This window comes from Myotis daubentonii, chromosome 10 (assembly GCF_963259705.1).
Source record: "Myotis daubentonii chromosome 10, mMyoDau2.1, whole genome shotgun sequence".
Taxonomy (NCBI): domain Eukaryota; kingdom Metazoa; phylum Chordata; class Mammalia; order Chiroptera; family Vespertilionidae; genus Myotis; species Myotis daubentonii.
In genome coordinates, this window is record NC_081849.1 from 70,717,763 (window position 1) to 70,735,465 (window position 17,703).

Here is a 17,703-nt window from a genome sequence, read left to right on the forward strand (position 1 = left end):
TCAATAAAAACATATTTTTTAGAAAAATTATCAAGTTTTGCTCCCATCACACATATCACCCAATTTTGCTTTGGGCTAACAACCTTGAAGAAAACTTCCAAATCTCTTAGTTAAATAGTATTTTCCCCTGTACCTTCTGAGCTGAGTCAGTGGCAGGGGCAGGAGGGTGGGGGGAGGGAGGGGAAGGAAATTAATAACTGCATTCCTAAATGGGGTATGTAGTGGAGACTGAGTTTCACTCACATTTACTGACTGTCACAATAATGTGCTTTTGCCAAAATCCTGATGTTAATCATCTCGACAGGTGGTAGTTCCCAGTCTTACAAGAGCTCACCTAATGTTGCATACTTCATGACACCATCTCTTGGCTATTTGTCTCATTAGGTCTGATTAATTCTACCACAGTACCAAGTTTTGTGGGGGGTTTTTTCCCCTATTGATAATTATGGAAATATCTTGTACTGTCAAGAAACATTTTCTATAATGAAGACTATTATAGGCTGCCTCAAAGGCTAAAACACAACTTCCACAATTTTAAGTAATAAACTCAAAACTATAATTTCTTGGGCCTCATATATTGCTTAAGGTGTAGTGCTCCACTTCACCAAAGACAGCCTTGTTCCACTACTCATCAGAGCAGGAAGGAGTGGTGGCCTGAGCACACTGAGTTGGGAAATATGGGCCTTCCCACCAAAACCAAACTATGGAGAGCCTCTTCCCTTGGTGAGTTACATTTTCACCCTCCATGCCAGAGAGTTCAGGCTGAGAAAGGCTTAGCTAAGGCCCAACCTTGGAGGACCATGCTGCTTTTAACTATGGAGAGGTCTCTGAAAGGGGGAAAGGGCAAGGCCAAGGCCCCAAACAAATATTTCCAAAGATACTTTCATGATGAAATTTGTTACTGAATGGCAATTCCGGAAATGAACATTAGCTTTAAGCCAGCTCAAAAGTGGCTTATTTCATGAAGTTTTCCCCAATTCCTCTGGAAGAAATGCCTCTTCCAAATTCCCATATATTTTATTTCTTTTTTTGTCTTTCTCACTTTCTACTTGTACTGTAGCTATATAATTGTCTTACCTTCTACATTGACTATAGCTTCTGGAGAGCAAAGTCTATATCTAATGTAACTTTGTGGCCCCAATATCTATGATGCAGAAGAAGTTCAATATGGGAAAGTGTCCAAAGGAATGAGAAATGCCTCTTAGCTCAGGAGTGAGGAGAATGAGCTCCCACAGATCACTCTCAGAATACCAAGTCTGGTCCTTCCTTGCACTCTGTTTAATAATTGTCGGAGGTAGAGTAGGAGGATGGTTAAGAGCAGAGCGTCTGGAGCACAGAGTAGGATTGTTGTGAGGATTGAATGAGTTGATATGAATAAAGCAATTGACAGTACCTGGCTCACAGTAAGCAGTCAATAAGTAGTAGCTAGTACTTTTATTTTTATTCACTACTTCTCAGAGGCTATGATCGCCAAATTTCTAAAATCATGCGCACCATAGTAAAAATATTTTGAGCACATACTTTCAATAAATGTATATTAGTTTACTTATAAATTATATAGACATACACCTATTTAAATATGTATTATATCTTATAAATCATATGTTGATGTCAGAAATGCCCAAACCTGTAAAGCAGTGGTTCTCTACCTTCTGGCCCTTTAAATACAGTTCCTCATGTTGTGACCCAACCATAAAATTATTTTCGTTGTTACTTCATAACTGTAATGTGGCTACTGTTATGAATCGTATGTAAATATCTGATATGCAGGATGGTCTTAGGCGACCCCTGTGAAAAGGTCATTCAACTGCCAAAAGGGTCGCGACCCACAGGTTGAGAACCGCTGCTGTAGAGAATTTTTATGAGTTTATTTGAGTCAAACTGACCACAGGCCAGGAAGCAAGATCTCAAATGCTCCAGAGAAGGACAGTTTTGTAGGGTTTTTTTTTTTTTTTTTTAACAAATTTAGAATTAAGGAGGGAGAGTAAGGAAGATTACGTAAAAGGTGGGAGAAAGCAAGGTACAGGATAGATAATGAGATTATGTGCTCCCTTAAGGTTGGCTATGCCTTTAAGGGGTCTGGAAAAGAGGATTTCTTCTGGCATTTCAAAACTGTGTTAACCTAGATGCACAAGAAAAATGGATAGTGCTTGCTTAAAAACCTTTTACTAAAGAAGTTATAAGCATACGGTATGACTACCCACCATGACCTGCCCAGCTCAGAATTTATGATCAGATTGCCCTGTGAGGTTACTTTTGCTCAGATTTATTTTGAGCCCATTTTTCAACCATACATATCTCCACTAATATAAGACAAAGATGGTAATTGACCGTACCTTTGCTATGCCCAAGCCATGCCCACCAGCCAATCAGAGTGACTATATGCAAATTAACCCAACCAAGATGGCGGCCGGCAGCCACGGAGCTGGAGCAAGCAGGAGGCTTGGCTGCCCCGGTGATGGAGGAAGCCAAGCTTCCCGCCTGCTCTGGCTGGCTGTGGCCTCCGCAAAAGACAACAAAGTTTCAATTATAGAAGCTAAATAAATACCACATACCTGCTTCCAGTCAGCCTCCACTGGGAGCTTGGGTGGCTGGGGGCTGTGGCCAGCCTGCAAACAACCATCAGCCCCTCACCCAGGATGGCCACACCCTCATGGGGTGAGGGTCCTCGTTGGGGGGCTTGGCCAGCCTGCAAACAGCCATCAGCCCCTCACCCAGGCTGGCCAGGCACCCCAGCAGGACCCCCCTCCCTGAAGGGGGTGTGGCCAGCCTTAAAATGGCCCTCAGCCCCTCACCCCGGCTGGCCAGGTACCCCAGCAAGGACCCCCACCCTGAAGGGGTGTGGCCAGTCTGAAAACAGCCCTCAGCCCCTCACCCAAGCTGGCTTAAAAACCTTTTATTAAAGAAGTTATAAGCCTAGGGTATGACTACCCACCATGACCTGCCCAGCTCAGAATTTACAGGTACCCCAGCAGGACCCCCACCCTGATCTGGGACACCCTTCAGGGCAAACCAGCCGACCCCCACCCATGCACCAGGCCTCTATCCTATATAATAAAAGGGTAATATGCAAATTGACCTAACAGCAGAGCGACTGGGAATCACTGGTCACTATGACACACACTGACCACCAGGGGGCAGACGCTCAATGCAAGAGCTGCCTTCTGGTGGTCAGTGTGCTCCCACAAGGGGAGCTCTGCTCAGCCACAAGCTTGGCTGATGGCTGCCAGTACAGCAGTGGTGGTGGGAGCCTCTCCCGCCTCCTCAGCAGTGCTAAGGATGTCCGACTGCAGCTAGGCCTGCTCTCCGCTGGCAAGTGGACATCCCCTGAGGGCTCCCGGGCTGCCAGAGGGATGTCTGATTGCCAGCTTAGGGCCAATCCCCTGGGGAGCGGGCCTAAGCCAGCAGGTGGTCATCCCCTGAGGGGTCCAAGACTGCGAGAGGGCACAAGTTGGGCTGAGGGACCCTCCCAAGTGCACAGATTTTTGTGCACCGGGCCTCTAGTAAAAACAAATAAAATGTATGAGATAAAAATAAATAGAAGTTCTAATATTTTCTTGTCACACTGAAATAGATTTTCTTACTCATTTGCCAAAGTAAATTTTTTCTCTGGAGATATCTACTCAACAGTACACCTTTGGTTGTCAGTAAACTTTGACAATTTTATGGCTGCACAGACCCTTAGTATTTGATGAAAACAAGTGGATTACTTTTAAAATATAAAATGTGACAAATGCATAAAAAGACATCAAATGAGGGGAAATTAAATAACAGAAAGGGTAAGCAGTGAGAGAGAATGTGTATTGGAAAGAAGACTAGGAAAAGAATGCAACAAAACATACTTACATTATATTTTATAATTAGGATTTATTGGGGGGGAAATCCACAACCATTTAAGGTTTTAGACTTTATCACCTAAATAAAAATGAACCAGGGTTAGACTACCCAAAAGCCGATCAAATATTTTTCTTGTGGCCTGTGGCATAATCCACATTTTCCATTTTTCTAAGATAAGTGAACCAAAAAGGTGTCCAGTGGCCCAGTTACCTGGTACTCCTCCAAAAGCCTCTGTGGCACAAGAAGGGCATGGGAATTACCTAAGCTATATTCACCAGCCTGAAAGAGCTGACAGGTGTCTATTTGCACCGCCAGCCGCCCTATGTTTTCTCTTTCTCATTCTTTATCAAGAAAATGGCAACTCAGAACTTTTACTCTAAGGACAAAATCATATCATCCTTTCGTGACCTCTTCCATTTAAGAATCTCTAGGAAATAATGAGTTCATGAACCATGAGTGCTGCTGCCTTGATCTTTCATTTGGGGGCATGTAGAATAAGAGATGACATCAAGGGAGCCTCCTGGTCAAGGGAGGGCCTGGAAATAGAAGTTGTGTCTGTGACCTTGAGAAATTTATTTAACCTTGAGTGTCCTCATCTAAAGAGAATGAAAGCAACTGTCTACCCATCTTGCAGGCTTCTTGGAAGTTGAAAATGTATACTCCAAAAGCACTTGGCAGACATACGCCCTATACAAATGCTGGCTTTTGTCAGCAGTAGAACCAGAGAAAATCTAGAACAATCTCATCTATAGTTTAACATGCTGAAGACTTTGGGATGAGGAAATACCATGCGCAGAATTTAAGTGGAATCTGATCAGAGAAGGTTATTAGAAGTCATAACATGGAGAAATCACAGCTCCTGTGAGACATGCCACAGGAACTCAGTTCATATCAGGGGAGGCACAAATAGCAAAGCATAAAAGATAAAAGACAGATTGATCATTTAGGTTTAAGAAGCAAAAGAAGCATAAAGTCTTAATCTTATGTGAATAAAAGTAGGATTCTGATGTTTATTTTTCCTGCCTTTTTACTTTTCCTGCCTTTCTATTTTTGCCTTCAGACAATCTGACAGGTTTTATTGATGTCTTGGCAAGTTTTGTCTAACATAAGATAAACTAATGTCCCAGGGGCAGCTTCAAGGTTGGGAGAGGACTCCCAAGGATTATCTCCCTTTAAACACATTCTCTTTGGAGTTCTTTTCATGAAAATAACAGATGTGCACATTCTTTCAGTGAGTCCATCAGTGCTTCAGTTGTCTGAGAATGGTTCTCCCCAGTGGGAGTGGGCAAGAAGCCAGGACTGGTATGGGGTTTTCTTACGAGTCAGCTATTTATCAGCCAAGAAAACATGGTACCCATGACTTCAGTATTCCTCAGAACCTTACAGACTGTGGGAAAATGACAAGCCATCAAATCCCACATCCTTTGAAGTTTAGCAAATTTCTAATCCTATTGAATTGTCTCTACAATTGGAAACACACTACTCTGAGAAGCAACAGAGGATAGCAAGCTTAATTCTTTTGCTCACAGCCTTTGAAGGCAAAATAATGTGTAGGTACCTTGGTAGGAGTTTGTCTGTGATTCTCAGTTATGTTGTTCTATTATAAATTCTAGGAGACCATTCTTGGCATGGCTAGCACAGATTTCTGTAACAAAGCTCTTACTTGTTTCAGGTTTTGTGGGAGTTGCTTTTTCCCTAAGATACCAGATACCCATGTCTTAATTCTACCAAAGGGATTCCTTATTTCCCTCAACCAAGACTCTGTAAAATTATTCTGAACCTGGGACCTTCTGGGATCTTCATCACAGACAGTTTAGTCAACTAATTCCTAATAGTAACCTGGAGTATTGGAAAAGGTAAAGAATTTTTCTGAGCAGTATGGCCAAGAGATAAAGTATCCAGACCTCCAGATGTCCCATCTCTCCATACAGGAGATTTCAGAGCATCCACCACCCCAAAGGCCAAGGATTAAGGCCATTTTGTAAAGGGGTCCTACGTGTGTTGCTTTAACTATCCCTGGAGAAGAGGTGGGGCTATTGAAATCTCATGCTTTGACAGTTCTTGAATGATTTAATCTTAGAAACCAAATAGAAATTCATGTTGGCTTTTTAAAAAGTGTTGCTATGTGGAGTCAACACATCATCCTTGGCATTGTAAGTAAGTATGTGTCAAAGGCCTCTAAAATCAATTGTGGTTAAGCACTAGGGGGTGAAGTCTATCAACTTATGAAATTAATTGATGAGAATCTTGCATAGACATTTTATAACTAGTCAGAAAAAAAATAGTGATTTAAAATAAGAGTTTAAAATCAGAAAAGAGTCCCTGGAAAGTAATCCAGTTTTTGCTGTTTGGGCAAGAATGAATTCAACATGAATGTTAGGTCAAGACATAAATCCAACTCTTCTTACACTCTAGAGAGAAATGTCCAGAACAGACTGGCCAAAGGCCATTCTTGGGGAGGAGGACTCAGGACTGTTGCTGAGTGAGGCGGGTACTCCTAGACCTTCTGACCTGAGTGTCCATGTAAATTCTCCACACTAATTATAAGGGTCTCAATTTTATAGTGCAGGTAGTCCAGGATACAGGACTAAGGTCCCTGAACTCTCAGCCCCCATTTGGACTCAGCGTGGAGCAGACCCACATCTATAGAACTGCTTGACTTACTGAGCAGTACTGGGTCAGGCTGAAAGCCAAATAAATAGATCTTGCTCTGCTCTTCTCCCAACTATGAAGTGACTCGTGATTTGCCCCACACGGCCACCGTCCCTTATTCCTTGATCCATCTTCTCTACTTCCCTTTCTATTTGTAAATCAAGATAAATCTGTTAATAAGGGTCAAATAAATAGCAAAAATAAAAGTTTGCAACCCAAGAATGAATAAAAAGTTAAAACACGGGGAAGATCAAAGGAGAAAAGGAACTTGTTATCTCATGTCCAAGCAGTTAAGGCAAGATTGAGGGTCTCAAAAGAGGGGGCTCTGAAAGAACAATGAGGGAAGCAGAGGTTCTAGCATCTCTGCTGCTGCTTATACCCCATAAACAAAGTTTTTAGATACCTTTGTGATCATCAGAGAACATGACATTAACCCAGGCTACAACTAGGCTCTTAAAATTCCTCAGTGATGCCATTTGCAAGATATCAGTAAACCAGTTTGTGAAGAATACAAACTAGACAGAAAACACAGAAGAGTAGATGAGGCTGAAACTCCACCACATACCTCTTATTTCTCACGTAAATATACCCACTGCATTCTGGTTGTGGGGCTTTAAAAAACAGATATCCTTATCTGTTAGAGATATTTTTTCATAATAAAAGATAAGAGGAGGCCATGTTTGAGTTTGAAGAACAATGACATTCTTGAAATTACCTGTAAATAGAGTAAAAACAGTAACAAATTCCAATAGCGCTCCCTTAGCTTGCCTGCAGCCACCACACGCCTTTGGAGAGAGTGGGAAAGGGAATGCTTAAAAGACTTATGCAAGTAGAGGGGTATAGAGAGCTTAGAGGAAGCACAGAGAAAATCACTCACAAGAAGAGAAAGTGCCACAAGAAATGCCAAAATGCTGAATAGGACTTGGTAGTTCATAGCCCTGGCTACGTGACTTGGCTGTGGAAAGGGCTTGAAAATGAGGGCTCCACAAACTCCCAGGCAGGCAAGCCAGATGTAAGTAGATCATCCTTAACCATGTCTTCACCCCTGTCCGCATCCAAATTATCAAGTCTCATGGATTTTGCCACCTAAAAGTTCTCCATTGCATTCCCTTCTCTCCAACCTCACTGTTCCTGCCCTTGTTCAAGCCGCCATCCTCTCTCCTGTGGACGATAACAAAAACCTCTCAACTTATATTACCTTTATTTTTTAAAATATATTGTATTGATTTTTTACTGAGAGGAAGGGAGAGGGATAGAGAGTTAGAAACATCGATGAGAGAGAAACATCGATCAGCTGCCTCCTGCACCCCCACTACTGGGGATGTGACTGCAACCAAGGTACATGCCCTTGACCGGAATCGAACCTGGGACCCTTCAGTCCGCAGGCTGATGCTCTATCCACTGAGCCAAACCAGTTAGGGCAACTTATATTACCTTTAATCTAAATAGCTGTCCTGTCTCCCCTCTGCCCTTATATCGAACTTTCATCTTATTTTTTTACATCTTTATTGTTGAAAGTATTATATGTGTCTCCTTCTGCCCCCTCCATGGACCCTTTCTAGCCTGCCCCTGGCCTTTATCAACCTATTGTCTGTGTCCATGGGTTATGCATATATACACACAAGTTCTTTGGTTGATCTCCTCCTACCCACCCACCCCCACCTTCCCTCTGAGATTCCACAGTCTGTTCCATGCTTCTATGTCTCTGGATCTATTTTGTTCATCAGTTTATTTTGTTCATTAGATTCCACACTTGAGTGAGATCATGTGATACTTGTCTTTCTCTGCCTGGCTTATTTTGCTTAGCATGATACTCTCCAGGCCCCTCCATGCTGTCTCAAAGGGTAAGAGATCCTTCTTTTTTACTGCTACATAGTATTCCATTGTGTAAATGTACCACAGCTTTTTTATCCACTCATCTATTGATGGGCACTTGGGCTGTTTCCAGATCTTAGTTATTGTAAATTGTGCTGCTGTGAACAGAAGGGTGCATACATTCTTTCTGATTGGTGTTTTGGGTCTCTTAGAATATATTTCTAGAAGTGAGATCACTGGGTCAAATGGGAGTTTCATTTTTAATTTTTTGAGGAAACTCCATATTGTTTTTCATAATGGCTATACCAGTCTGCATTCCCATCAGCAATGTACTAGGGTTTCCTTTTCTCCACATCCTCGCCAGCACTTGTCATTTGTTGATTTGTTGATGGTAGCCATTCTGACAGGTCTGAGGTGATACCTCATTGTCATTTTAATTTGCATCTCTCTGATGATCAGTGACTTCGAGCATTTTTTCATATGTCTCTTGGCCATCTGTATGTCTGCTTTGGAGAAGTGTCTATTGCCCATTTTTTCATTGGGTTGTTTGTCTTCCTTTTGTTAAGTTGTATGAGTTCCTTATATATTTAGGTATTAACCCTTTATCAGATGTATCATTGCCAAATATGTTTTCCCACGCAGTGGGTTTTCTCGTTGTTTTGTTGATGGTTTCTTTTGCTGTGCAGAAGCTTTTTATTTTGATGCAGTTCCATTTGTTTATTTTCTCCTTAGTTTTCTTTGCCTTAGGAGATGTATCTGTAAACATTTGTAACACGAGATGTCTGAAATTTTGCTGCCTATGATTTCTTCTAGGATTTTTATGGTTTCACGACTTACATTTAAGTCTTTTATCCATTTTGAGTTCAATCTTGTATATGGTTTAAGGTGGTGGGCTAGTTTCAATTTTTTTTGCATGTATCTATCCAATTTTCCCAACACCATTTATTGAACAGACTGTCTTGACTCCATTGTATGTTCTTGCCTCCCTTGTCAAATATTAATTGACCATAATGGCTTGGGTCAGTTTCTGGGGCTTCCATGCTGTTCCATTGATCTATATGCCTGTTCTTGTGCCAGTACCAGGCTCTCGGGGTTTTTTGTTTTTGTTTTTTCTTTTTTTTTTTTAATCCTCACCCAAGAATATTTTTTCCCATTGATTTTTAGAGAGAGTGGAAGAGAGAGGAAAAGACTGAGAGAAACATTGATGTTAGAGAAACACATGATTGGTTGCCTCCTGCATGAGCCCTGACCAGGTATGTGCCCTTGACCGGAATTGAACCTGGGACCCTTCAGTCTGCAAGCTTACACTCTATCCACTGAGCCAAACCAGCTAGGGTGTACCAGACTGTTTTGATTACAGTAGCTTTGTAGTATAACTTGATATCTGATATTGTGATCCCTCCAACTTTATTTTTTCTTGAGAATGCTGCAGTTATTTGGGGTCTTTTTTGGTTTCATACACATTTTGGAGTGTTTGTTTTAGATCTGTGAAATATGCCATTGGTATTTTTAATAGAGATTACATTGAATCTGTAGATTGCTTTGGGTATTATGGCTATTTTAACGATTTTAATTCTACCAATTCATGAACACCCCAAAATGTGTGTCTTCATGAGCACCAAATAATTTTAATTTAACATGATCATTGAATGTCTAATGTTCTCAGAAAAAAAAAAAAAACTCAAGTTGAAGAAAGTAATGAAAACCAGATCCTAAAAAGTCAATACTGAGACTACACATGCTCAATCTGCATGTGTTGTGGTTTTCAGTAAAACACTACAATGAGGTAGTTCATGACTCTTGAAAAACCTAACCAGTGTAAAAATGCTTAATTACTTGTTTTTCTCATTAAATCATTATGTACCAGGTAAAATAAAAGTTTTCAATGTCTTATGATAAAAAGAGACTCTCCTATAGTTACCTTTTATAAATAACAAGAAAAAAAATTCTGACAAATTGTAGATAATTCAAACATCTCAGTTTAATCACCTTATGTTACTCCCTTCCTCTCTCTCTTGTAAATCTAGATAAAGAAATTGTGGAATTGACTTTATGCATCACTTTCTCCTCCCCACCTCCTTTGTCTTGTTTATTTAGAAACTTAATAATTGGGCTGGAGGAGGCACAGAGGAGAAAGATTACCACATGCCTGGAAGTGTGAACCTTGGAAGGGGTGAAACTGGATAAAAGCCACCACACACACACACACACACACACACACCCTAAAGGCAGGAAAAGGGGGTAATAAGAGAAACAATTTTTTTGTAAACTGTAATAGAACAGCTGATCTTGTGCAAATAATTAAATAATTCTATATTTCTATGGTTCTGTATTCACCCATATTTTTCTTGTAAATCACTGAAAATAAATATACACCTACTTTAAAAGATTTTATTTTTATTTATTTATTTACTAGAGGCCCAGTGCATGAAATTCGTGCACTCTGGGGTGGGGGGTACCCCAGCCTGGCCAGTGCCCTCTCACAGTGTGGGAGCCCCACGATCAATCACCCCAAAGAGATAGGCCTCGCCCACTCATCCAGGGCTCCTGGATGGATTGCCCCGAAGAGGTAGGCCGGAGCCGGGATCCAGCCTCCATGCCACGCAGAGCTGCGGGACTCCCAGGCCTTGCTACACACGCAGTCCTGCCCACCCGCATGCGCCCACTGAGCACACAGCCTCCTGGTGATGGATTGTGACAGCATGAGGGCATCACATCGTGATGGTGTGAGGGCATGATGGCCATTTGCATATTAGCTCTTTATTATATAGGATTTATTTATTTAATTTATTTTGTTAATCCTTGCCTGAAGGTAATTTTTCCATTGATTTTTAGAGAGAGTGAAAGGGAGGGAGGGCGGAGGGAGAGGGAGAGGGAGAGAGAGAGAGAGAGAGAGAGAGAGAGAGAGAGAGAGAGAGAGAGAGAGAGAGAGAGAAACATCCATGTGAGAGAGACACATCAATTGGTTGCCTCCCACATGCACCCTGATGGGGGCAAGGGAGTGAAACTGAAATATGCCCTTCACCAGGAATCAAACCTGCAGCCCTTCAGGTGTATGGGCCATTGAGCCACACCAGCCAGGGCAAAAGATTCCTTTTTTAAAGCTATGCTAAACTTAGCTGTGTGACCACATAGTTAGCATATGGGTAAATGCTTTAATCTAAAATATCTCAGAGAACCTAAAAATAGGGTAATTTTCAAGCTCTAAAGAGTGAAAATAAAAATGACTAGAACCCACTGACCAAAAGAGAAATGGCAAAAAATGCTGGCTTCCTGGTACTCAGCCTCACCATTTGATCAGCACTCTCACCCAAAGGAGCATTTTAAAAATTAATAAGTTGCCGGGGTCCAACCCCAGCAGGTCCAGGGGTCCCCAAAGGTGTGGACGGAGTTGGCAAAGAAGGAATGACACGGAGACAGCGTTCAGTTGATCAGCAGCCTAGCCAGGACCTCTAGCCAGGATCTCCAGCCAAGTTCTGGTCTGGATCTCTAGCGAAGTTCTGGTCTGGATCTCCAGCGAAGTTCTGGTTAGGATCTCCAGCCAGGTTCTGTGTCCATGTTCTCCTGCTAGGTTCTCCAGGTTCTCCAGCCAGGTTCTGTAGCCATGTTCCCTCGCTAGGTTCTCCAGCCAGGTTCTGTCCAGGTTCTCCAGCCAGGTTCAGTCACCAGGTTCTAGTCAGGTTCTCTTGCCAATTTCTGTAGTCAGGTTCAGTCCAGGATCTTTTGCCATGTTCTCTCGCTAGGTTCTGTCTCTGGGTTCTGAGGCCAGTTTCTGTCCAGAATCTTTTGCCATGTTCTCTCCAGCGAAGTTCTTCTGTCTCTAGAGAACGTTCTGTGTAGGTTCTGTCTTCTTGATTCTGTTTTTTTCTGTCTTGTTACATCTGTATTTATACCAGTTGATTCAATCCTATCAATCTCTATTACAAAGGTTAGGGCGTTTCTTATCTCCATTCCAGGGAGTAAAGATTATGTAGCTTAAGCATGATTGCTCGTAGTTAAAGTGATTAATTACCCGCCTGGCACTTAGTTGAGGGGTTTTATTCCCTCCCTAACTTCAGGGGAAAATCCCTACCTGGGGAAACAACCTTTCTCAGAGAGGAGACCTTGGTTAAAACACATAGTGCCAAGAAGGTAAGCAAACATTTTAAGAACAGTATGCCATATATGCCAGGTCCTTTGAAACAGCAAGGATGGACTGGCTCCCGGCAAATTCCCCCTTTTTTATTTTTTAAAAGCAGGCATTAAAAAGAAAAACCTGAAATGCTCTCTTGTATCCATTTTAAGAGTAGGATTGGCGCTTTCTGCTATTACCTGAGTCCTGATCTATCACTCCAGGGAGAGCTTGCCAATCCTGCACTTTCCTGGGGTGGAAAGGCTGCAGTGGGGTTAAGGATAAGGCTCCTTGGGCCTACCTCCTCCCATGCCTTTACATTTACCTTTCCTTCCTGAGAAAAGCATGGACATACTTCTTGTATAAAACGTTCTGTCTGACTGGGAGTAATCTTAATTCCTCTGCTAGCAAGCATATGTGTTAAAAGATCAATACAGAGTCTTACTTCTTTAGACTCAGTATGGCACATCTTCTTAATCTAAAGTTCAATACAGAGTCTTCTTTCTTTGGACTCAGTATGGCACATCTTCTCAATCTAAGAATCAATAGAGTCTTCTTTCTTTGGACTCAGTAGGGCACATCTTCTCAATCTAAGTTCTGTACTATCCACCTTCTTACCCTACTTATCTTCTATAGGGGGGGTTGCAGCACCCTAGTGGAGTCCTATCCGTCCTGAATGTCGGGGTTCTCAATGGGGGGGGCTTACCTATGGAAATCCTGTTCCAGGGGTTCCCAAAGGTGTGGACGGAGTCGGCGAAGACTATCCACCCTCTTCCTACGGTGGAGTCCTATCCGTCCCGAGTGCGGGGCACTTACCTAGGGGTCCCTGTTTGGGCACCAGATGCCGGGGTCCAACCCCAGCAGGTCCAGGGGTCCCCAAAGGTGTGGACGGAGTCGGCGAAGAAGGAATGACACGGAGACAGCGTTCAGTTAATCAGCAGCCTTGCCAGGATCTCTAGCCACAATCTCCAGCCAAGTTCTGTGTCCATGTTCTTTTGCTAGGTTCTCCAGCCAGGTTCTCCAGGTTCTCCAGCCAGGTTCTGTAGCCATGTTCCCTCGCTAGGTTCTCCAGCCAGGTTCTGTCTGAGATCTCCAGCCAGGTTCGGTCACCAGGTTCTAGTCAGGTTCTCTTGCCAATTTCTGTAGTCAGGTTCAGTCCAGGATCTTTTGCCATGTTCTCTCGCTAGGTTCTGTCTCTGGGTTCTGAGGCCAGTTTCTGTCCAGAATCTTTTGCCATGTTCTCTCCAGCGAAGTTCTTCTGTCTCTAGAGAACGTTCTGTGTAGGTTCTGTCTTCTTGATTCTGTTTTTTTCTGTCTTGTTACATCTGTATTTATACCAGTTGATTCAATCCTATCAATCTCTATTACAAAGGTTAGGGCGTTTCTTATCTCCATTCCAGGGAGTAAAGATTATGTAGCTTAAGCATGATTGTTCGTAGTTAAAGTGATTAATTACCCGCCTGGCACTTAGTTGAGGGGTTTTATTCCCTCCCTAACTTCAGGGGAAAATCCCTACCTGGGGAAACAACCTTTCTCAGAGAGGAGACCTTGGTTAAAACACATAGTGCCAAGAAGGTAAGCAAACATTTTAAGAACAGTATGCCATATATGCCAGGTCCCTTGAAACAGCAAGGATGGACTGGCTCCCGGCAAATTCCCCCTTTTTTATTTTTTAAAAGCAGGCATTAAAAAGAAAAACCTGAAATGCTCTCTTGTATCCATTTTAAGAGTAGGATTGGCGCTTTCTGCTATTACCTGAGTCCTGATCTATCACTCCAGGGAGAGCTTGCCAATCCTGCACTTTCCTGGGGTGGAAAGGCTGCAGTGGGGTTAAGGATAAGGCTCCTTGGGCCTACCTCCTCCCATGCCTTTACATTTACCTTTCCTTCCTGAGAAAAGCATGGACATACTTCTTGTATAAAACGTTCTGTCTGACTGGGAGTAATCTTAATTCCTCTGCTAGCAAGCATATGTGTTAAAAGATCAATACAGAGTCTTACTTCTTTAGACTCAGTATGGCACATCTTCTTAATCTAAAGTTCAATACAGAGTCTTCTTTCTTTGGACTCAGTATGGCACATCTTCTCAATCTAAGAATCAATAGAGTCTTCTTTCTTTGGACTCAGTAGGGCACATCTTCTCAATCTAAGTTCTGTACTATCCACCTTCTTACCCTACTTATCTTCTATAGGGGGGGTTGCAGCACCCTAGTGGAGTCCTATCCGTCCTGAATGTCGGGGTTCTCAATGGGGGGGGCTTACCTATGGAAATCCTGTTCCAGGGGTTCCCAAAGGTGTGGACGGAGTCGGCGAAGACTATCCACCCTCTTCCTACGGTGGAGTCCTATCCGTCCCGAGTGCGGGGCACTTACCTAGGGGTCCCTGTTTGGGCACCAGATGCCGGGGTCCAACCCCAGCAGGTCCAGGGGTCCCCAAAGGTGTGGACGGAGTCGGCGAAGAAGGAATGACACGGAGACAGCGTTCAGTTAATCAGCAGCCTTGCCAGGATCTCTAGCCACAATCTCCAGCCAAGTTCTGTGTCCATGTTCTTTTGCTAGGTTCTCCAGCCAGGTTCTCCAGGTTCTCCAGCCAGGTTCTGTAGCCATGTTCCCTCGCTAGGTTCTCCAGCCAGGTTCTGTCTGAGATCTCCAGCCAGGTTCGGTCACCAGGTTCTAGTCAGGTTCTCTTGCCAATTTCTGTAGTCAGGTTCAGTCCAGGATCTTTTGCCATGTTCTCTCGCTAGGTTCTGTCTCTGGGTTCTGAGGCCAGTTTCTGTCCAGAATCTTTTGCCATGTTCTCTCCAGCGAAGTTCTTCTGTCTCTAGAGAACGTTCTGTGTAGGTTCTGTCTTCTTGATTCTGTTTTTTTCTGTCTTGTTACATCTGTATTTATACCAGTTGATTCAATCCTATCAATCTCTATTACAAAGGTTAGGGCGTTTCTTATCTCCATTCCAGGGAGTAAAGATTATGTAGCTTAAGCATGATTGCTCGTAGTTAAAGTGATTAATTACCCGCCTGGCACTTAGTTGAGGGGTTTTATTCCCTCCCTAACTTCAGGGGAAAATCCCTACCTGGGGAAACAACCTTTCTCAGAGAGGAGACCTTGGTTAAAACACATAGTGCCAAGAAGGTAAGCAAACATTTTAAGAACAGTATGCCATATATGCCAGGTCCCTTGAAACAGCAAGGATGGACTGGCTCCCGGCAAATTCCCCCTTTTTTATTTTTTAAAAGCAGGCATTAAAAAGAAAAACCTGAAATGCTCTCTTGTATCCATTTTAAGAGTAGGATTGGCGCTTTCTGCTATTACCTGAGTCCTGATCTATCACTCCAGGGAGAGCTTGCCAATCCTGCACTTTCCTGGGGTGGAAAGGCTGCAGTGGGGTTAAGGATAAGGCTCCTTGGGCCTACCTCCTCCCATGCCTTTACATTTACCTTTCCTTCCTGAGAAAAGCATGGACATACTTCTTGTATAAAACGTTCTGTCTGACTGGGAGTAATCTTAATTCCTCTGCTAGCAAGCATATGTGTTAAAAGATCAATACAGAGTCTTACTTCTTTAGACTCAGTATGGCACATCTTCTTAATCTAAAGTTCAATACAGAGTCTTCTTTCTTTGGACTCAGTATGGCACATCTTCTCAATCTAAGAATCAATAGAGTCTTCTTTCTTTGGACTCAGTAGGGCACATCTTCTCAATCTAAGTTCTGTACTATCCACCTTCTTACCCTACTTATCTTCTATAGGGGGGGTTGCAGCACCCTAGTGGAGTCCTATCCGTCCTGAATGTCGGGGTTCTCAATGGGGGGGGCTTACCTATGGAAATCCTGTTCCAGGGGTTCCCAAAGGTGTGGACGGAGTCGGCGAAGACTATCCACCCTCTTCCTACGGTGGAGTCCTATCCGTCCCGAGTGCGGGGCACTTACCTAGGGGTCCCTGTTTGGGCACCAGATGCCGGGGTCCAACCCCAGCAGGTCCAGGGGTCCCCAAAGGTGTGGACGGAGTCGGCGAAGAAGGAATGACACGGAGACAGCGTTCAGTTAATCAGCAGCCTTGCCAGGATCTCTAGCCACAATCTCCAGCCAAGTTCTGTGTCCATGTTCTTTTGCTAGGTTCTCCAGCCAGGTTCTCCAGGTTCTCCAGCCAGGTTCTGTAGCCATGTTCCCTCGCTAGGTTCTCCAGCCAGGTTCTGTCTGAGATCTCCAGCCAGGTTCGGTCACCAGGTTCTAGTCAGGTTCTCTTGCCAATTTCTGTAGTCAGGTTCAGTCCAGGATCTTTTGCCATGTTCTCTCGCTAGGTTCTGTCTCTGGGTTCTGAGGCCAGTTTCTGTCCAGAATCTTTTGCCATGTTCTCTCCAGCGAAGTTCTTCTGTCTCTAGAGAACGTTCTGTGTAGGTTCTGTCTTCTTGATTCTGTTTTTTTCTGTCTTGTTACATCTGTATTTATACCAGTTGATTCAATCCTATCAATCTCTATTACAAAGGTTAGGGCGTTTCTTATCTCCATTCCAGGGAGTAAAGATTATGTAGCTTAAGCATGATTGCTCGTAGTTAAAGTGATTAATTACCCGCCTGGCACTTAGTTGAGGGGTTTTATTCCCTCCCTAACTTCAGGGGAAAATCCCTACCTGGGGAAACAACCTTTCTCAGAGAGGAGACCTTGGTTAAAACACATAGTGCCAAGAAGGTAAGCAAACATTTTAAGAACAGTATGCCATATATGCCAGGTCCTTTGAAACAGCAAGGATGGACTGGCTCCCGGCAAATTCCCCCTTTTTTATTTTTTAAAAGCAGGCATTAAAAAGAAAAACCTGAAATGCTCTCTTGTATCCATTTTAAGAGTAGGATTGGCGCTTTCTGCTATTACCTGAGTCCTGATCTATCACTCCAGGGAGAGCTTGCCAATCCTGCACTTTCCTGGGGTGGAAAGGCTGCAGTGGGGTTAAGGATAAGGCTCCTTGGGCCTACCTCCTCCCATGCCTTTACATTTACCTTTCCTTCCTGAGAAAAGCATGGACATACTTCTTGTATAAAACGTTCTGTCTGACTGGGAGTAATCTTAATTCCTCTGCTAGCAAGCATATGTGTTAAAAGATCAATACAGAGTCTTACTTCTTTAGACTCAGTATGGCACATCTTCTTAATCTAAAGTTCAATACAGAGTCTTCTTTCTTTGGACTCAGTATGGCACATCTTCTCAATCTAAGAATCAATAGAGTCTTCTTTCTTTGGACTCAGTAGGGCACATCTTCTCAATCTAAGTTCTGTACTATCCACCTTCTTACCCTAC

General features: G+C 43.1%; 1 protein-coding gene across 1 annotated transcript in view; it reads right to left on the reverse strand.

Annotated features, from left to right (window-relative positions):
* FBXL13 (F-box and leucine rich repeat protein 13) overlaps window positions 1-17,703 on the reverse strand; it is a 166,852-nt gene that overhangs the window by 11,881 nt on the left and 137,268 nt on the right. The window lies entirely within an intron of this gene.